Source organism: Scyliorhinus canicula, chromosome 6, assembly GCF_902713615.1.
Source record: "Scyliorhinus canicula chromosome 6, sScyCan1.1, whole genome shotgun sequence".
Taxonomy (NCBI): Eukaryota; Metazoa; Chordata; class Chondrichthyes; order Carcharhiniformes; family Scyliorhinidae; genus Scyliorhinus; species Scyliorhinus canicula.
Genome location: NC_052151.1, coordinates 215,361,544 through 215,384,137, shown reverse-complemented (window position 1 = coordinate 215,384,137; position 22,594 = coordinate 215,361,544). Strand labels below are relative to the sequence as shown.

General features: G+C 43.2%; 1 pseudogene; it reads left to right on the top strand.

Annotated features, from left to right (window-relative positions):
- The first annotated feature begins 1,144 nt into the window (after positions 1-1,144).
- Positions 1,145-21,913, top strand: LOC119968014 (annotated as a pseudogene).
- Positions 21,914-22,594: the final 681 nt, after the last annotated feature.

Genomic DNA, 22,594 nt, shown 5'->3' with positions numbered 1-22,594 from the left:
TTCCAACAGCTTTCATGGGGCAGGAAATACAAACGTCTGAAACACTCACGAACATACTCAAAAACAGTTTCTTCTGCGCTGTTACCAGACTCCTAAACGACCGTCTTATGGAATGACCTGATTATCACTACACCCATGTATGCTTCACCTGATACCAGTTTTTATGTGGACCTTGTGTTGCCCTATCATGTATTTTATTGAATTTTATTTTATTTTCACGTACTTAATGATCTTTTGAGCTGCTTGCGGAAAAATAATTTTCATTGTACCTCGGTTCACGTGACAATAAACCAATTCAATCCAACCCAATCATTACGTTCTTGCTCTTATAGTCTATGCCACGACTGATAAAACAAATGTCCTCAAGTGCCTTCTTATTCATTTACTCTGCCACGTTCAGAGATCAATGAACGTGTACCCCAAGACACATCTTATCCTCTGAGATTTCTAATGCACTGCGGTTCAGCACATAGTCCCTTATCCTATGACTTATACCAAAGCGCATCACCTCTCAAATATCACGGCTGAAGACTATCTACTACCATCTGCCCATCTGTCCTGCTCGTTTATATCTTCTTGGAACCTGCGACCCTATTCTGGACCAATTTATTTCGTTTTCGTTACATTAATTGGTCTTCGTGCTGAACATTCCCTTAGGCAGTTCGTACGCTGCTGACAGAAAATGGACGGTCCATGTGTGAGATTTTCCACCGAGACAATTGAAAAGATATCAATTCACCTACAGTTCTATTTTTTAATGCACAAAAATGCGTGCCAAATATATTTCCTGCAAATGGCAAGTATACTCACTATACAACAGTTTTAAGACGTTCAATGGTGAGAAGTATCGCACAAGACAAATACGAATGGAACTTTTGAAATATTGTTACTTACAATACATCATCTCTGATGTGAATGAATTAGCTGAGCACCCCCAGCAGTGAAAGTTTCCTGAAAATTTTTGCCTGCGTGTAGATATCTCTAAATGCGTTGACAGACTGTAGGCATGAGGATTCCGAAGAAACCTGACGTCATCTCGCAAGTTTGCACAATTTAAGCATTAAACAAATATTTCTAATTAATGGGAGATAATATTCATGTCTCCTTTCCCTATCATCTATGATTAATGTTCAACGGACCAATCATGGACTTGGCAGAAGAACTAATGAACAACAAGAACAGAAGAAACAAATGTCGAACTGATGGTAAATTTGTGGAAAATTGTAGACTGCGTTGCACATTTTCCATTATCAGCGCGTTGCAATAACTTGATTGCAGTCGGACATCGATACTTTTCAGTAAATTAAAAGGTTTGGAAAACAGTTACTCGTTGAGGTTCGTGAGGCATGGCATGGCGGTTGTGTGTCTAAGTGTGGGTGTGGTAATAGGTGGTGGTGGTGGTGGGGGGGGAGACTGTGCACTATCCCAGTTATTTCTGTTTCATTCAATTATTGTAGAATCTCTATCTTCAGCTCCAGCAGTGTGGGATCATTCTTCAAGTTAAATGTGAAGTTATTTCGGCAAAGTTAAAGTACCATTACTACTCACTGCATGTTACTGTTTTCCACCAAGTTAGTTTCTATTAAGTATCAGGGGAGAAGTAGAAAAGCTACGTTTACAGCCCCAATCCACCGTTTTAACAATCAGTATGCCGGACATAATTCTGGGCGTCACACAGACAAGTTATGTTTTCCAGCTATTATCGAATGACACTACTCATGCGCACCAGGTGATGCTGGCACTAAATAATACAGAAAACAAGAATCCGACACTCTGCCATCACACTGGCTAAAACTGTAGCCAAGACGAAACTTTCACACTGACTGCAGGGAGAAGAGTAAACTCACTGCCGTACAATCTTAAGCATCCCATTATGTTGAGTATATTTCTTTGCGCCATCTGTTATAAAGCATCAAGCTAGGCGTCCCAGCAGAATATCACCAAATGTATATGCAAATCAACGTGTTACCGCTTGGTCAGACATTTCCTGAATTGATTCAATAATCGTACTCTACCGATGTATTTTGAAACATCTGTTTCAAATAAAAGTTTGTCAACAGAGTAGTTGAATAACACATGTTTACTGTGAAGTACAATTTGCAATCCCATTTCAACGACATTTCTGATTAAAACCCATTTTTGATTCATGGATATTTTAATTTAATTCATTTTATATCGTTCGATTTGACTTGCCGGGCCAATATTTGTTATGCATACTTAATTGCCCTTGAGAAGGTGGTTGTGTGATGAATCCCAGAACTCCTGCGGTTTATGTAGTGTAGGATCAGGCACCATGCTTTTAGGCGGGGTGTTGCAGGGTTTTGTACAAGTGACAGTGAAGGAGCGGCGATATCTTTCGAAGACAAGATTAGGAATGACGTGGAGGGCAATTTTCAGGTGTTGGTGTTGTTATGTATCTTCAGTCCTTGCCTTCCTATATTGCAGTGCTAATGGGTTTGGAACGTGTTGCATAAGGAACCGTTGTAAGTTCCAGCAGGCCATCGTGTAGATAATACACACGATTGCCACTGTGTGTCGATGGTCGAGGGAGTGACTGTGGAATTATCCCTATCGAATGTGATATGACTCCTTCATTGGATATATTATGCTTAGGGTTTAACCTAATCTCAGAATAGGAAGTCACAAAACGTTGTTGTATAGTATGCTTTGCCAGAACAAGTGCTTTCGAAAAAAAATCTAGTCCATTGAAAGCCTCCGGTATTTTCCGTCCATTCCGTTCAAGTACTTTTTCATTGCTTTAATTCGTTATTTGATTCGCATTTGAAGGTTAATGCAACATGGAAGTGCCCATAGATTTTGAACAATCTATGCATAAGTATTGCAAATTACCCAGTGTTCCATGTTCACTTTGATATTTCTAACATTATGTACGCCGTTGAAATCAAGCTATTTTGACTTCTCTCCCGCGATCTTTAATGATCTAATGCAGCGCGTGTATATGTTCGCTGAACTGTATTGACATCGTTAATGAATTCGTATTTGACTACTTATTATTGGCAGTCTATAAGGACTGTATGAATGCACCTCTAAAAGGAGTTTACCTATTTACAGATTGTGATTTGGATGCAAATTCGCCTTCGAACAGTTTTTTGGGCACTCCACTGCGGATCAACTATTTGCCAGCAAAATTCCATAAATGCAGACAGAAGTCTTGTGATTCGTGTAATCAGTTCTTAGCCGGTAACTTGGAGCTGCTAAGTAGGCTTATCTAATCGCTGTTTCAAAAAATCAGTATGCTGAATCACTAGGTTCCCTACAGATGGGATCGTTCCAGTCAGATACATTAGTGAAGCACACAGTGGTTAAAGCATCAATGCAGTACCTTACTGCGACTTTGTTTCCACGTGTTCTTGACCGACATTAATGTTCCGCAAGGTCATAATGAACTCTCTTTGTTTTGGGTTCAAAGTTTTTTTCGTACCAAACATCCGTCTACAGTTCCGTGAGAAAATGTTGCTTTCGTTTTGTGCTTTGTTTATTTTATTTTTTTTAAATCTCTCATGAGATTTCGGCGTAGCTGGCACAGTCCACTATTCCAAAGAGCATTAAGAGTCAACCACCTTGCTGTGGGCCTGGAGGTTTTAAGTTACATTTAGGCCAGGTGACAGATTTCGAATCCCTAAAGCATCTTAGTGAACCAGATGGGATTTTTTGTGCACGGCAAGCAACATGATTTCACGCTCATAAATAGACTGTAACTTGCATATTTTCACTAATGTTTCTGAGGTTCACCATCTTCCGTAATGTGATGTGATGCCAGAATTTGCCTGTGTCTCTAGATTACTAGTGCGGTGCCAGCCGAATCAAATTTTAAACACAACGCATTGTAGCCAGGTAAATTGCAGCGCCTCAGTTGAGTCTATTTATTTTTAAATGCAATGCGATTCTGGTTTTACTTCACGTTTGAGACAATTAATACCAGATATTCATAATTCTCCATGCAATAAAATAAATCAACTCAATTAACCTCTAATCTTTCACAGAAGCAATTTAATTTCAAATCCTTAGTACACGCCGTCCATATCAATTCAGTATTTGATCCGGGTGGTTATCATTCTAGGTTAAATTAAAGTTTTACCAACATACACAGTTCCTAATTTTCGACATAGATTAAACATTTTATCCCTGGCGCCATTGTGTTTATTCTCCACTTTCAGTTTTCCGACCGTGATGTTATTTCCTGTGTTTCTCCGAAAGACTTCTACTTATCAATCCATTTAACATAACTGCTTTTTTAACTCTCCAAATGTAACTTCACTGGTAATTTAATCTATGTAGATGCTAAGTATGCCCATTATACGCAATACAATAAAAGCAGTTTAAGTACTTCTCCTGCTACATGTACTTGTAGACATGCAGCAGGTGCTCCTCAGAAATTATTAGTTTCCTGATGGTTAATGCGCATGCCCTTATTTTGTTTGTGTCCATACAGTTAGCGGCACGGTAGCACAGTGGTGCTCACTGTTTCTTCGCAGCTCCAGAGTTCCAGGTTAGATTCCCGGTTTGGGTCACTGTCGGTGCGTATTCTGCACGTTCTCCTGTGTCTCGGTGGGTTTCCACTCTGTGCTCCGGTTTTGTCCCATGGTCCAAAGATTTGCAGGTTCGGTGGATTGGTCTACGTGCCTAAAAATATTAGGTGGGGTTACTGGGTTTTAGATGTGGGCTTAAGGACTGTGCACTTACGAAGGGCCGTTACAGACTCGATGCAACGTAAATTCTATGATTCTACGAATGTGTAAAGAGTCCCATGACTCGGGCGACGTTATTGTTAGCCCCACTTGAATCGGGGACGCAATCCCGTTGACAATTGATTTTATATGTCTACCCATCGCTTTTATTAAGTTAAATTGACTGACCAACCACCAGGTTTGTAAACCTAAACAAAAATAACATTTTATAATTACCAGTAATTATTATTAAATATGCAACAACTACAATTTTGTAATCTACTGTTTGATTCCCATACCAGACCCACACCCCAGACCCCTTTCAAACTAGCCCCCAAATCTACACATATGCAGAGACAATGAACACAGTAATTGAAAGGTGGCGAAGTGGGAAGATAAATAAAAAGAAAATAAAAGGATCAGGATCTTTTATTGGAGGTCTTCCAGTTAGTTTATTTCCAAACGTTAGGTCATCAGTTGGGAACTTTCTTCCTTCAGATGGTAATGACCTTCATTGCAATCTCATTGGAGAAAGTAGACAACAGCGAAATTGGAATACACACTTCCACTTTCTTCGAAGGTCTAGAGGATTCTGCCATGTTCACTCCGATGCCCCCCATCCACCCCACCAGACAGTAACCAGGCAAAACACTTAAACAGAAAAACACCTGGTTCTAAGTTACCTAATGAACCGCCTTCCTCAAAAAACTGATTCATAAGATTCACTCTGCGCCGAAGAGTCTGTTTCTCCACTTCAACATGCAAAACCTAGGAGAACACGGTCCACATCCTCACTCTTCTGCTCAACGGTTATTCCAATTATACGTCCAAGGACCAAAATTAAAACTATACATGGGGACAACTAAAATAACCTGGAAGGCCTCTTACACATAAATGTTTCCCTTGTTTGATCGGCATTGGTCGTACTTTTCCTCACCTGAGGAATTCATTGACATTTCGTTGCATTCCACCATTTTGTTTATCTCAAGAAACCTGACAACCAATCCGGTAACTGTGGCTAGTGCCATGACATACACGACACAAAGAAAGGGAGACAGGACTCAGTCCTGCAGAACCAATTTTACAAGTATCGGAGTCAAGAACAGAAACAGCCAGCGGTCAGAACAATTTGCATCCTGCTACAGATTCGATGAGGGAGCCAACGGGCTTCTGAAATCCCTCGACGAATAACGTTCTAAGTCCTGGGCCATATGTTGCAAAAATGATCTAATACGCATCGACCATTTCGTCAGATCCTCAAGACGGAATGAAACAAATTACACTCATAGCAAAAATCCTTAACTATCCCTGATTTATCTTCCCTTTCCAAATGAAGTGTTTCCCTCATAGTTTTCACCACTTTTTCTTCACTCGCCCAGCTCCTAGTGCGGAGAGAAAATATGATGTGGCTCAGAATATCGGCTATTTCCCCCACGGTTCAAATAACAACCTGCGATTTTTTTCATCACCGTCTGGCGATTCAAACACATTCAATCGTCTTTAGTGCCTTGATATCCTTTATCTGTGCATTGCCACTCCTTCATTCACATTCCTACGAAATTGCAACATCTGCAATATGCAAAACAAAACCTTTGAACGTCGCTTATATAGGGCTTTATCGACACTACATCTCAAATACATTGTGCGAATTTGGTATACATTTTTTACATAAAAGGATGACAATGCACTGGAGGTAGTTCAAAGAATATTTAGTGGATTGATAGCTGAAATGAGCTCGTTGGCTTATAATGATCGGTTCGCAATGTTTGCGCTTGTTCTCACTGGCGTTTAAAATAGAAAGTGAAACGTATTATATCTTGAACTGGTATGATAAGGTGGACTTCTAATGTATGCTTTCTGTTCTCGGTAAGTCCATAAATAAGTTGCACTGTACTAACATTTGGTTTTGTCATTTTCTAGCCACGCAGCGGAGAGGTTTTGTTCTATCAATTCCGTTTCCCGACTTTGAAGCTCTCTGCCTCAGCATGTGTAGGAACCGGGTCTGTGAACACTTTGTAAGGTACAGATAGATTGGGGGTGGAGTGGTGCTCAACACAAGCACACCAGCCACCATCTTACTGAATCGCGGAGCAAGTTGGAGGAGCCAAATGGCGAAACTCGAATACTGTTTCCTATGTTCCTAATTGTTCAGTAAAAAACTGTCCACAAGTTTTTCCCCCTTCACAGGTTGTCATTTCGATCCTTAATATTTAGTACAATTATCTTCGGTATTGTCCGCATTAATTTGTTGCATTTTATATTTGGTTGTTGCTTGGTTTCAATTGCCAGTACACGCATCTCGTACTCTTTTTTTTTCATTAACCCAGTTTTACATTCAACGTTACACTTCCAATCTCATCGAAAGGTCAAGAAGTTTTCAGCCCCAGATTTCTAAACTGAGCGGATGGTTTATCAGGGCTGTAGGCATCCCACTGCTCTCCCACTGCTCTCCCGATACTCTGACACCAAAAGGAGGAAAACGGAGAACCCGAAGAAATCCATGCAAACACGTGGAGTAACTACAGACACAGCACGGACAGTGACCGAATCGGGAATGGAACCCGGGTCCCAGGCACTGTGCTAACCATTGGGCTACCATGCCGCCCTTTGGCGGCTGCCGTCTGGAGTGACAGGGCCTGGAATCGGTCCGCTTGACACCGGTGTCCCAGATGATGTGGCGCTGCACTTTCCTGCACTCTGCCTGTCAGATGCTCTAGGGAAAGGATTTGGGGGATTTTGCAGCGCTGTGATGTTCTGACAGATCCCCAGTTGGCGTCACTGACACAGGAGCCAACAGCCCCCATGATCGCCCCGGCTGCACCTTGGGACGCGGGTGCTCCGTCCCCAGCCCCGTTGGCTTATCCGCCAACCAGTGCTGCCAGTCCCGGATGCTCATTCCTCTCTCGAACAGGATCTCAATGGGCATAGCTGTGGACCCTTGGTGAGTATGCCACTGAATTCGGCCAACGCGCAGGAAATTACGCCGGAGCCGTAGGCTCTGACCTGCTGTGACTGAGCCACGCACTGGAGAGTCAGTGCAATTTTCAGCTGTCTCGAGTACATGGCTGCCTGCGAGAGGACAGCCGGCCTGTGCCTCGCCTACCGACTTCAGAGTGCCCCTGACATTGCGCATCCTCACCAGTGGTCAATAACATTGCCCACAAGGCCTGCACTTCAGGTGCCACCTTGTGGTGTTGGACTGTGCAGCACTCAGTGGCGACAACACATCCTGCCCACGCAGGATGTTCGTCTCCGACAACTGCACCTGCAGCCGCTGGACGGTCAATGGCAGCCCTTCGTGTACTCTCTGCCTCTGCAGCTGGACCTCCACTAGCGATAGGACTATCATTTCCAGAAGCCCAAACGTCTAATGACAGCAGTTAATCCCTGCCACCGGGCTGCCTTCCGACATTCCGCCCCGTCAGCGGTTCCTACTTCCCACTGATGTATCAGTTCGTACCTAATAATGACCCAAGATCTTATTCACCCACTGGCCAACCGAGGTGAGTGACTCTGAAATGGTGGAGGGTTTTTGGTACAGCTATGGCGGGAAGTCAGTTTCGTTCCCGGACTGGTGCTCAGTGATTAATTAGGTTTCAGTTCGGGGGCTGAGTTAACTGTTCATTGCCCTATATTTCCTAGTATCCGCTTGCTGCTGGGTATCGGGGGCAGGGAGTACCACAGGGCCCTCCCCCTCGCCAGGTGACGGAGGATTGAATCATGCATTGGTTGGTGAGCGTTAGTGTGGTGGTGGTGTCGGGATGGTTTTTGTGTTGTGCAGGTGGTGAGGGGATGGCATGGGGGAGGGGGGTAGTGTGGATGTGGTGAGGGGTTGATGAAGTGTTTGTGTGCATCGTAATATGCATGCGATGTGAACCGCAGCTGTCTTGCCCTACCTCATGGACACTAGATTGGTCCCGGCCATGGGTCACTTTCTTGTACAGTTTACATCTTCTCCCCATGTATGTGTGGGCCGACACCCAGGCATGAAATAATGTGGGGTGGGCGCATTGACCACCGAAAGCTGTCCCTTAATTAGAAAAAAAATGATTGCATCCTGCAAATTTAGACAACAAAATCTCTGCCACGGTGCCTTCCCTCTCTCAGGGCTCACGAACCACGCCCAAGCCCGATGCTCCACTGCATTGAGGTGCCATTGATGATGCAGACCACTCCGAATTTCTTTCTTTCCCGGCAGTGATGCGATAGCTTCCTCTTGGCGTGGGAGACAAAAAGGGCAAAGTGTTTGACAGTCAGGTGCATGCAGCAAAAGACGTGGGAAGCTGGTTCCGTCTGTGGCGGCCGGTTGGTACTGGGATGCGGTGCAGTATGGGGAGAGCGCAGACTATCGGTGGGGCCCGACGGGTCCCCTGGTGAGGGCAGGGTGTGGCCTTTGCGTTGTATGGGGCTGCCTACTCACACTGGCTGCATTGAGGATGTCACGCAGCATTTACTGCAACGTTTACTTGTCCTGCCGGTGGGGCCCACGTTTCGGAGGCCTGTTGTACAGCAGTGGGTGGATACTACCTTTGCTCTCATGAGTGCAGAATAGCCCGCCCCAATCCATGGCATCCATCAGGGTACACAGTTCGTCGTCTGTGAACAGGAGTGCCACTTTCCGTGCATCTTGCTGGCTGGGTCATCTTGCTGGCTGGCATGTGCGTATGTGGAGAGAGGAGTGCTAAGGTTTGGCTGCAGCTTTTCAACGTCTCGAGCGCCAATCACGACTCTGCTCAATCAGAATTTTTCATTGGAATAGCTCGTGGTGGAATGCATCCCATCATTCATCCGCTGGACCCGTGCATCACAGCGATCGTGGCGAACCTTGCTGACGGGAATCTGAGGAGGCTCGGTCCATATTGAAATGGACGTATTCAGCCGCCTGGGCATATAGGAGCTCCATGATGGCGCGGATACACCTGTGTACCAAAATGCGTGGCATCATGGACAGGCCACCGCTCTGCGCCTGGCAGTATCGCTTGGCATGAAATTTGAGGGTGACTGTCACCATGACGGCCACCGGGAGTGAATTTCCATATAGATATCTCAGCGGTGACAGGTCTGCCATCATACTTTTCAGCCGGATTCGTTGATGGCATTCCGAGACGGGTGGCTCCCCAAATGACAGGCGGCGCCGGTACACACAAGGCCTCATCCGGCGTCCCCTTGGTATCGTCTCCTTCTCGGATGTTGGACGGCTGGTTCTCCATCTGCTCAACCTACGTTGCTGCAGCATCCTCCTCCTCAAGCAACACCTGCCCGTAGAGCCACAGGGCTTTCCGCAAGGCTGCGAGAAGCAGCAAAAATGCTTCCATTGCTGGTTGAATTGCAATATCCATTATATGGGGAGACAGACATCTTAGCATTGTGGGTAACCCCGTGACTAATTATCCAAGAGGCACATGATGGCCAGAGATGGCACTGTGGACTCTGCCCCCGCATGTCCCCTGCCTTATCATCGCACCACTGGCTCGGTCAGTGGCCGTTACTGTGGGTGCAACATTCGATTCTCATTTCCTGAGGAATGCTATTTCTTATTCGGAATTCGGAATAAAGTAAATGAGTTGATGGCGCAAATCATCGTGAATGACTATGATTTAGTGGCCATTACTGAAACATGGTTAAAGGATGATCACGACTGGGAGTTAAATACCCGAGGGTATCAAACTATTCGGATTGACAGAGTGGATGATAAGGGTGATGGCGTAGTTCTGTTATTAAAGGATGACATCCAGGAAATAGTAAGGGATGACATCGGTGCTATGGAGGATAAGGTTGAATCCACTTGGGTGGAAATCAGGAATAATAAGGCGAAAAAGTCACTGGTAGGAGTAGTCTATAGGCCACCAAATGTTAACATTGTGGTGGGACAGGCAATGAACAAAGAAATAATTGATGCATGTAGAAAGGGTACAACAGTTATCATGGGGGAATTTAATCTACATGTCGATTTGTTTAACCATGTCGGTCAAGGCAACCGTGAAGAGGAGTTGATAGAATGTATCAGCGATAGTTTCCTAGAACAGTATGTAATTGAACCTTCGAGGGAACAAGCGGTCCTCATCTTGTCCTGTGTAAGGAGACAGAATTGATTCATGATCTCATTATTAGGGATCCTCTCGGAAGGAGCGATCACAATATGGTGGAATTTGAAATACAGATGGAGGGTGTGAAGGTAAAATCAAATACTAGTGTTTTGTCGTTAAGCAAAGGAGGTAACAATGGGATGAGAGACGCGCTAGCTAAGGTAGACTGGGAGCAAAGACTTTATGGTGGACCAGTTGAGGAAAAGTGGTTTTCATAGTGCTCAGCAAACGTTTATACCAACAAAAAGGAAGGACGGTAGAAAGGGGGAAAGTCGACCATGGATATCTAAGGAAATAAGGGAGGGTATCAAATTGACGGAAAAAGCATAGAAAGTGTCAACGATTGGTGGGAGACTAGAGGACAGGGAAATCTTTAGGGGGCAACAGAAAGCTACTAAAAAAGCTATAAAGAAGAGGAAGATAGAGTATGAGAGTAAACCTGCTCAGAATATAAAGACAGACAGTAAAAGTTTCTACAAATATTTAAAACAAAAAAGAGTGGCTAAGGTAAATATTGGTCCTTTAGAGGATGAGAAAGGAGTTTTAGTAATGGGAGATGAAGAAATGGCTGAGGAACTGAACAGATTTTTTGTGTCGGTCTTCACAGTGGAAGTCACAAATAGCATGCCAATGACTAATATATATGAGGCTATAACAGATGAGGGCCTTGAGAGGATTCTTATTACTAAGGAGGGTGTGATGGGCAAGCTAATGGGTCTAAAGGTAGACAAGTCCCCTAGCCCTGACGGAATGCATCCCAGAGTGCAAAAGGAGGTGGCTAGGTAAATTGCAAATGCACTAGCGATAATTCACCAAAATTCACTAGACTCTGGGGTGGTCCCGGTGGATTGGGAATTAGCAAACGTGACACCACTGTTTTAAAAAAGGAGGAAGGTAGAGAGTGGGTAATTATAGGACACTTAGCTTAACTTCGATAGTAGGGAAGATGCTGGAATCTAGCATCAAGGAAGAAAAAGCGAGGCATCTGGATATAAATTGTCCCACTGGGCAGACGCAACATAGGTTCATAAAGGGCAGGTCGTGCCTAACTAATTTAGTGGAATTTTTTGAGGACATTACCAGTGCAGTAGATAACGGGGAGCCAATGGATTTGGTATGTCTGGATTTTCAGAAAGCCTTTGACAAGGTGCCGCACAAAAGGTTGCTGCATCAGATAAAGAGCCATGGCATTAAGAGTAAAGCAGAAGCATGGATAGAGGATTGGTTAATTAATAGAACGTAAAGAGTGGGGATTCATGGCTGTTTTTCTGGTTGCCAATCAGTAGCCAGTGGTATCACTTAGGGATCCGTGTTGGGCCCACAATTGTTCAGAATTTACAGAGATGATTTGGAGTTGGGGACCAAGGGCAATGTGTCCAAGTTTGCAGATGACACTAAGATGAGTGGTAAAGCGAAAAATGTTGAGGATACTGGAAGTCTGCAGTGGGATTTGGATAGGTTAAGTGAATGGGCTAGGGTCTGGCAGATGGAATACAATGTTGACAAATGCGAGGTTATCCATTTTGGTAGGAATAACAGCAAACGGGATTATTATTTAAATGATAAAACGTTAAAGCGTGCTGCAGTGCAGAGAGACCTGGGTGTGCTAGTGCATGAGTCGCAAAACGTTATTTTGCAGGTGCAACAGGTGATTAAGAAGGCAAATGGAATTTTGTCCTTCATTGCTAGAGGGATGGAGTTTAAGACTAGGGAGGGTATTCTGCAATTATATAAGGTGTTAGTGAGACCACACTTGGAGTATTGTGTTCAGTTTTGGTCTCCTTACTTGAGAAAGGACGGGCTGGCACTGGAGGGTATGCAGAGGAGATTCACGAGGTTAATCCCAGAGGTGAAGGGGTTGGATTACGAGGAGAGGTTGCGTAGACTTGGATTGTACTCTTTGGAATTTGGAAGGATGAGGGGAGATCTTATAGAGTCATATAAAATTATGAAACGGATAGATAGGATACATGCGGACAGGTTGTTTCCACTGGCGGGTGAGAGCAGAAATGAGGGCATTGCCTCAAAATAAGTGGAAGTAGATTTAGGACTGAGTTTAGGAGGAATTTATTCACCCAAAGGGTTGTGAATCTGTGTAATTTCTTGCCTAGTGAAGCAGTAGAGGATCCTTCATTTAATGTTTTTAAGATAAAGATCGATAGTTTTTTGAAGAATAAAGGGATTAAGGGTCGAGGGGCCAGATGGCCTACTCCGGCTCCTAATGTTCTTATGTTCTTATGTTCTTACATAACATTTTACATGTGTTGTTTTAGAAACAACTAATGTTCTGTATGTCTAGAAAAACATACGGTGCATCTTCATAGATTACCCTCAACCAATTCAATTTGTGACAAACGTATCATGTTTAGCATTAGGCTTTTAGTTCCATATGCCTTCATTGCATAACAATTCCACTATTTGTCGCCCCAATGCATTATATTGGTCATTGGAATTGGCATTCCACTAAAAAAACCACTCCGCCATTGTCTCCCTTTGTGCAGTATTCATTTTTTGACATCTGATCTGTCTGCCATGTTTTTGCTTTTTGCATCCTGTGTCCTAATTGCACTTGATATCCATGAGTCTGGATTGGGGAATACCATTTTATTATTTTTCTTCAAAGTGGAACATGTTTGATCTCATCATTTCCCATCTGCAATTGAGTTCCCTCCACAACTTTCAAGTAGTTATTTCAAGTCCACATTTCGAAAAATAAATTTCAGCATCTTAAACTGCCTTTGGTGAAATATTGCACTTTGACTCCATATCGATGTATCTTTCCATAAAGACATGAAATCTAACTGAATTTGAATTGCTGCCAATTAAATATTCCCGCAGTGAAACCCAACCCTCTGGTAGATATACATTTCTAGAATTATGCTACTTTCATTGTCTTTGTATTGCTGTTCACTTTTATTCCAATGAACTGTATATTCTTTGCACATAGCAGCACGGTAGCATGGTGGTTAGCATAAATGCTTCACAGCTCCAGGTTCCCAGGTTCGGTTCCCGGCTGGGTCACTGTCTGTGCGGAGTCTGCACGTCCTCCCCGTGTGTGCGTGGGTTTCCTCCGGGCACTCCGGTTTCCTCCCACAGTCCAAAGATGTGCGGGTTAGGTGGATTGGCCATGCTAAATTGCCCGTTGTGTCCTTAAAAGTAAGGTTAAGGGGGGAGGGTTATGGGTATAGGGTGGATACGTGGGTTTGAGTAGGGTGATCATTGCTCGGCACAACATCGAGGGCCGAAGGGCCTGTTCTGTGCTGTACTTTTCTATGTTCTATGTTCTATTCTATGAATAGTGGCGCCATCCGAAGGAAGCCTTATACGGCAGCAGCTTCCTTATTCGAAACTTCCATCACCTCTAAAATCAGGTACAAAAGGTGAATGGGAACATTAGTTCCTGTAACTACAGTCCAAGTGACATACCAAGCTGACGTGGTACGACATCGACCGAATACATACAGGAAGGGCATTACCCTAGGCTGGTTAAGCGTTTAGGCGTAGCCAGGGATAGGGGAGTTTGTATCTGTTCTAGAAGCAAGGTTCATCACCGCAGAATAAGAACCTTCACATTCAGGACTGAAGTGATTAGGATTATCTCGATTGGGAAGGCACTAAATCCTTCCATTCACTAAGTTGCTGAGCGAAAATTCGGCACATCCATCACTTACTGTTTTCAATTTACCTGCATCGTACAGACGATAGCCTTTCTGAAATTCAACTCAGTACCAACTTGACAATTGGATATTGGGATTTGTACCATACGTTGTGCTGATCAGTAAATAGCAAGATACTAAGATTGAATAATATAAATATCTTTCTATTTTATTTTCGTTTGTGCATTTCACTAAAACATGTATTACACGCACCATGTTGTTCCGTGTTGCTCAAAAGCCATGTCCATTCGTTCATGTGTGCAAAATTTAATTCCACGTTCATCCTTTTGTATCGAAACTCTGGGCGGGTGCGCAGTCGATTCCAGCCCCTGGACACCGGAGTCAGAACGCATGTGCATTAATCAATAATTTGTAGGAAGTATATAGATTATTTGGTCCCTTGACTACGCAATACGTTACATCCATCAGATATGTAAGTTGGACACGATATATGTTAATTTATAACACAAGCAAAGCTAAATGATGTAGTAATTATAACAGAATAACAGCCAGCCATTCTACTAGTCCCTATTACCGTTCCACCATTTAACGGCAATCACATACCCGACAGACGCGCACACAGAGGGGTTGGAAAGTGTAAACATGAGAATGTTTTAAAGGCAAAAATGAGTGCCCTTGCTTCCAATATTTTAGACGTTGCAGCACACTGTACTCCCACGATGCCGTGTGGTCGCAGCTACCAGTGTATTGGTACAGACGATGTACTGGCATTAACATTCAGCCAGTGCTCCCAGACAGTAGGATTTTCTGGGAGAAGCAATTTAACTTTTGTTGACCCCGGTTTTCATTTAAAGGAGTCTCACATTCTCCCAAGCTCCAGCCTGTGTTTTTAATATACCGGGTTAACAGTTTCACCAGAATATCCACAGCTTTACTGAGGAATAACAGAGCGCCAGAGCAGCAGATTACATAAGATTTTAGAAAGTTGTGTTAATATTTCCGACAGATAAATCCAAACAGTCCCCTCCCGCTGTGTATTCAGATGTTAAAGGCTCACAGGCTGGATGGCGAGGTAACGCTGACATGATCCAGTTTTCTGTTGAGACCTCCAGATGAGGTGTTGCATTGCTGCTGAGTTTTTATATCTGAAAGCAAGATGCATCCTTCTGCCACTGCAGTACGTTCCAGAAGAGTGTGAATCGAATTTCAGCAAAGGCCCCGCAATTTTAGCCAGCTCATTGGTCGCCAGCCAGGTACATCAAGATGTGTCATCACTGGTGTTGGACCATAACTTGCTTCGTATAGGTCAGTCTTACATTTTTCAGCGCTAGACTTAAAAGTTAAATCCATCCTAATGTCATAGGTACATTAATTATTGTTGTAAAAAAACGAGAGAGAAATGTAGCAGGGGTTATCAGGGGAAATGTGGCACACATGCATTATTTGATTGGATTGGTTTATTATCACGTGTACCGAGGTACAGTTAAAAACATTTTTCTGCGAGCAGTTCAACATATCAGTAAGTACGTGAAAATAAAATAAAATATATAATAGGGCAACACAAGGTACGCAATGTAACTACATAACCACCGACATCGGATGAATGCTGTAGGAGTTTAGTATTAATAAGATCAGTCCATAAGAGGGTCGTTCAGCAGACTGGTAACAGCGGGAAGAAGCTACTTTTGAGTCTGTCCATGCGTGTACTCAGACTTTTGTAACACCTGCCCGTTGGAAGTAGTTGGAAGAGTGAGTACACCGGGTGAAAGGTGTCATTTATTATGCTGCCCGCTTTCCTCAGGCTGCGGGATGTGCAGATGGAGTCAATGGATGGGAGGCAGGTTAGCTTGATGGGCTGGGCTGTGTTCTCGACTCTCTGAAGTTTCCTACCAGGAGGGCTCTTACTCTTTTTTGGCATTAACATTTGTGCTCCATTCTCTCCATCTTTGCGCAATACCTGCAAGTCCTCAGCATTTCCTCAAGTCTATCTCGACATCTTAGCTGATGGATAGAAATAGGTTTCATTGGTATCGACATAATAATTAAACAAAAACAGAACGTATTGGTGATTTTCGACTAATTAGGTTCAATTTTTTATAAAGGCAGATATAGTATTCCAAGCCGATAATGATGTATTAAAAACACATTGACGGGTCATTCCCAAAAATAAACTCTATTTTATTTTTCTATGCAGGAGCTTTCGGAACTGCTGAACATTTCCAGATGTTTCCCTGCAGTTTTGTTCGTATAATTCTAAATTTGCAGCCTCTGCAATACCTTCTTCACCTTGAAATATGTGTTTCATGTTTTTGCGTCATGTTGAATAGTCCGAAAATGATCATAATGCGTTGTCGCACTTTCATACCTAAACAACATATTTGGCTCCCGTTCCAAAGGGCTTACTTTCGTTTTCGTTTAAACACTGAAAATAATTTATTAAAAAAAAGTATTTTGCGTTCGCAACGAAAATATCAATCCGCATTGGCGGATTATAGACAGCCCAATAAATGTCTTGAATGGATGCTCTGTTAAACAGCGTTTGCCACAGGGGGCTTTGTTACATCGTTTCCATGGAGTGTCTGAAAGGAAACAAAATAGGTAGGAAAAGAGGCAGCTAAGATTAGAACGTGACTTGGAGAGATTCTGGACATTAAGGATCGCCGTCGATAATGGATTAGCAAAAATTGAGGATGCATATCTCGTCAAATCTGAATCAGCGCACAGAGAGAGCAATGTCTATATACACGGGACGGTTAAATTGATGGCGATATTTGAGACGATAGACGCGTTATGAAACAGGTGAAACTTCATAAAGTAGATTCTTATGTGAAATAATTCATTCCGTTGTTTTTATAGAATGCATTATATTTTCAGTGAACACTCAACCTATTGAGTTGCATGTTCGTTGGGGAAACCATCAATAAGTCGTTTCGGTGACGTCAGAATGAAGTTCTTTCGAATATATTGAATGTATGTGCTCAAACGCAAAGCTCAACGTTGATAAGAAACGGGACTGAATCACAATTAGGAAAATCAAAACATTCACCCAGAAGGGCCTACGCAAACGGGTACATCGATTATTGGAAGGACATAGAACAATAGAGTTACGCCGGACAAAATAATGACCTTTCCCAGACTGTGTGTCCTGAATTCGACACGATTATTTTTCCTCCTGGCTCTTTTTATGATTTGTTATTTGGCAGCAATGCTCCTAGGAGAAATTTCGGGTAGATTCTCGAAGAGTTTTCCGATAATTCTATTGACTCCCTCCAAGGCCTGCACCAGAATTCAATTTGATGCTCTTGAAATCGCTGAGAAGCATTCGGTTTGCTCCACAATAATGAGCGATCAAACCATCCAAAAGATGATCAACACAACTGGATCCCAAAACATCTCTCGGCCATTAAAAGAGAAGGATTATGTAAGGTTAGCATCAAATTGTGCCTCTTTCCTGAAAACCCGAAAATATATCACTTTCCCCGTAACTAGCAAAGAGAGGGATTTTCCCATTGCCTATTCCATTGTAGTTCATTATAGGATTGATATGTTTGAGAGACTTTTAAGAGCCATTTACGCACCGCAAAGTGTGTATTGTGTACACGTGGACAGGAAATCTCCGAAATCGTTCCACTCGGCAGTTGCCTCTATTGCTTCCTGTTTCCGTAACGTCTTTATTGCCAGCAGACGAGAACAAGTGACCTACGGATCGTGGTCCAGAGTTCAGGCCGACATCAACTGTATGAGCGACCTGGTGAGAAACAGCATCCCATGGAAATATCTTATCAATTTATGCGGACAAGATTTCCCTATCAAAACGAATGGTGAGATAATAGAAAGCTTAATGTCCGTCCAAGGCCAAAACCTGATACCATCTTAACCTCCATCAGCAGAAAAAAAGGTACGTCGTCACAAGCATGGAATGTAACCAGTGGTAAAATCACATAATAATTTAACTGTAAGGCAAGCAATTTGAATTACCCTTACTGTGGTCGGTTACATTCTTTAATATAGCCTCATGTACACTTTCAGTTCAGACCCGCTAAACAGATCAGAAAACTTGAAGCGAGTACAATGGTATTACATGTTGTGGTGGAATTAGGTCTCCTGGTCTTCCTACCCTCTCCGACAATCCATTAAGGCAGCCCACTCCCCATTAGTGAAAGAAACTGCAAAATTGTTACGAAGGGGAAACCAAAGATCATGTAATCCAAACGGTTAGTGCAATGACGCCACGTGTGCATCACACCTAAACATCTAGCAGCGTATCGAAATGTGAATTTAAATATTGGAACATCAAGAATTTCGTACAATCCACAAACTTTCACCATCATCTTCCTTAAGTTATTGAACTTCTTACTGTCCTGTCTGTGATTTAAATTTTACGCTTGTCAAATTAGACCGGGAGTTAATCCGCAAACGTAAGATAAATATTGCCTCAGCTCTTCTCGCCCCAAGGACGATTGCTAAACTACCATACCGTGCTCATTTGTGAAATGCTCCCACACCACAGTGTCATAGAGCCGTTATACCTGTACGAAACTTTAATTACACTTGTCCAAAAATAGAAATGCAAATTATATTCTCCTGACATGCTCTGCAAATTCAAAACATCTATTTCATGAGATTACACTCTCGTTCCAAAGAAGAAAGCCGAATACAGCCCATGTCCTTCGGTGTTCCAAGCCTGTGCCGGTCATGATAGGACCTTTGACCAAACCCCTGAGCATTTTCTCGTGCCGTATCTCTCTATACACATCCCATCTACGTGTTTGTGAGATGCGTTTTCAACGCCGTTAACTCATCTGTTTCCAAAACCTCCCCTGGCAGAGAGTTCCGGGCACTGACCACCCTCTGCGTGTAAACGCTGCCTCACACATCTCCTCTAAACATTTCCCCACGCACCTTAAATCTATGTCCCACAGAGACTTTCACTTACACCCACAGAAAGAGTGCCTGACCTTTCACTCTATCCAGGCCTCTCATAATACTGTAGGCCTCTATCAGGACGCCCGTTAATATATGTATTTATAATGAAAGCAGTCCACGTACATTCAACCTCCCCGCTGAGCTAATGCCCTCCAGACCAGGCAACATCCTCCTAAACCTCCTCTGCACCTTCGCGAAAATCTCCACACCCTTCTGTCAGTGTAACGACCAGAATTGTGCGCCACATTCCAAGTGTGGCCAAGGTTATCATAAAACGTACAATGCAGAAGGAGGCATTTGGCCCATCGAGCCTAAGTGGCTCTTGCAAAGAGGATCTGACTTATTCCACACCACCGCCCTATCCCCGTATGCCAGTAACCCCACATAACTTTTGTTTTGGATACTAAAGGGAATGTACCATTGACAATCCACCTAACCTTCACATCGTTTGACTGTGCGAACATACTTGAGCACCCGGATGAATCCCACAGAGTCACGGGAAGATGGTGAAGACTCCGCACAGACAGTGACCCTAGCCGAGAATCGAACTTGGAACCGTGGAGCTGAGAAGCAACAGTGCTAATACCTGAGCTGTCGTGCCGCCCGTACCGTCAAAGTTCTATGCACCTGTAGCATGATTGACATTTTTTTGTCACTGCACCGTCCAATGAATGCAAGCATTCAGTCTGCTTTCTGGACTACTTTGTACACTTATGTTGTCACTTTCAAAGATCTGTGGCCCAGTATGTTCACGTTTCTCTGACTTTTTATTTTCCGAAGTTTTGCCATTTACGCTATAATTTCCCCCTATGTTAGACCTATCACGATGCATTATCTCACATTTGCACAACCTCCCCTTCACAAAATCATACTGTCTATCACTAGTTAGTCCATGAGTTTCCAAATGGATCTGTATTCTGTCCCTGAGAATTCTCCCCAATAAACGACGTGAGGTTCACCGGCCTATATTTTCCTGAATTATCCCTGCTATTTTTATTAAACAGCCGCACAACATTAACAATTCCCCTGTCCTCTGAGACCTCACATAGAGCCAATGAGGATACAGCGATTTCAGTAAAGGCCCCAACAGTTTCTCACTTGCTTGTCCTAGGATTCTGCTCTAAATCCCATTAAGTGCAGGAGAATTATATTTTTAACGCCTTTCAAACGCCCGATAACTCCACCTTTTTGATGTCAGCACGACCCAAACTACCCACAAACCCTTTCCAAGAATCATTTTCCACAGTCCTTTTCTTCGGTGAACACTGATGCAAAGTACTCATTTCATACCTCTCCCATTTCCTCTCACTCAACACACAGATTATGTGCACTGACCTTAAGTGGTCCAATCGTTTCCCTGGCCACCCACTTGCTTTTTACATATTAAGAAGATATTTTAGGATTCACGTTTTTTGTACTTCGATGAATTTTTATTACCCCTCCTAGCCCTCCTAATGTGCGGCTTAAATACCTTGGTACCATAGTTACACACCATGGTTTCGACTGCACCCACCCTTCGAGACCGGAGAAAGACCTCCGTCTACGTTTTGACGAGATTCACGATATCTCTCGTAATCAAACTCTCTAAATTGCTCATACTTACCCTCAGTTCTATCAGGAACCTGACTTGCTTGAATCCTAATGAACTGTCTCTTGAAACTCTCCCACATATCACAGGATGATTTACATACCAACAGCCACACCCAATGCAAATTCTTCAATTATCTTCATTTGTCTTTCCCAGTTTAGCACATTAACCCTGGGGTATTCTAAGCCCTATCCAAAAGGGCTCTTACATTTACAGAATTGTGACCACTCTTCCAATTCAGTTCCCGTACTGAAACATCAATCGCTTGTCCAGGCTAATTCCTCAATACAGGGTCCTGAACTGCCCCTTCACATTTGGGATAATCTACATATTGCATGAAGAAGCATTCCTCGATACACATTACAAACTGTGGCCCATCTAAGCCCCTAGCACAAAATGAGTTGCATTGAACTATTTACCGTTGATTATGTGGCTGTTGGCTAATGCACTCCCTGTTGATGTTACTTCCAGAGACGGTGGCTTTACCGATATCAAGTTGGGCATAATGTGAAGATAACTGCTCAATTGAAAAATAACTCAAGAAATATTACAATTTTCGTAGGAAACACGTATATCGCCGTCACCAGAGCTTTTGTCAATTATGTGCTGACTAACCTCGAAATCCAGCAGTTTTTCACGTGGTCAGAAGATACCTACAGTCCCGACGAACATGTGTGGGCGACAATCCACCAAATGCGCGACGTGCAAGGCGCCACATGGTCCAACGGCAAGGCAATCATCACACATGCTCCTGTCCACAACCGTTTGATTAAATGGAGATTCCTACAAGGTGTGGGGCAAAATAGAATCAAATGTGCAGGAATGTATCGCCATAATATTTGTGTCTACGGAACAGGAGACTTGCACTGGATACTGCGGCATCCACACCACCTCTTTGCTAACAAATTCGATTCCGCAATGGACAACATGGCGCTGAGATGTGTCGAGGAATATGTTAGACACAAAGTGATTATGGAAATCCATTCCTCGGTTTGCAAGTTTGAGTAAACGATTGGGATGTTACCGATAACAATGTTGTGAATTAAAAAAATAATACACACAAAGGCAGCCCTTTTCATTGACTCATTCAAGCAAAATAATGAACTTTTTCTGTCCGTGACCCGCAGTTTTGTTTTTGTTGGCTGATCTGCACAACAGCTGCATATTCCAACTTAATTTACTAAATGGAGATACCGTTCATCACATACAATAAGTTAATTTGTGGCTCTGGAAGCTATAGTTGTCTTTGAGCAACAGGAGCCTTTCGAAGCATTCAATTCGAGTTTTGACTTCAGAATCCGAGCATTTTCCTACTTTATCGATGGATGAATATTTTCTGAGTTCCAATTTCAATGGACGAGATGCAATATATAAACATGATTATCCCTATCTATTCAAATTCTTCGCAAGCGGGAACACGATCTGATACCTAACCTAATGAATATTTTGGCATGTTACTGCCAAAATGATCCGGTCATATGATATGATACGGTCATATATAATGATATGATACGGTCATATCACTCATCAAGGCTTTTTTGTCAAATAAAGTACAACTGATGCTGAGATAATGGGTCCCCAGGATATGCCCAAATCGAACTCCCAATTTGACTCCACAAATACTGCACCGGATGATAGATGCTACCGTGCCACTTTCGAGACGCGCGCGATTTTACGAAAAAGGGAGCT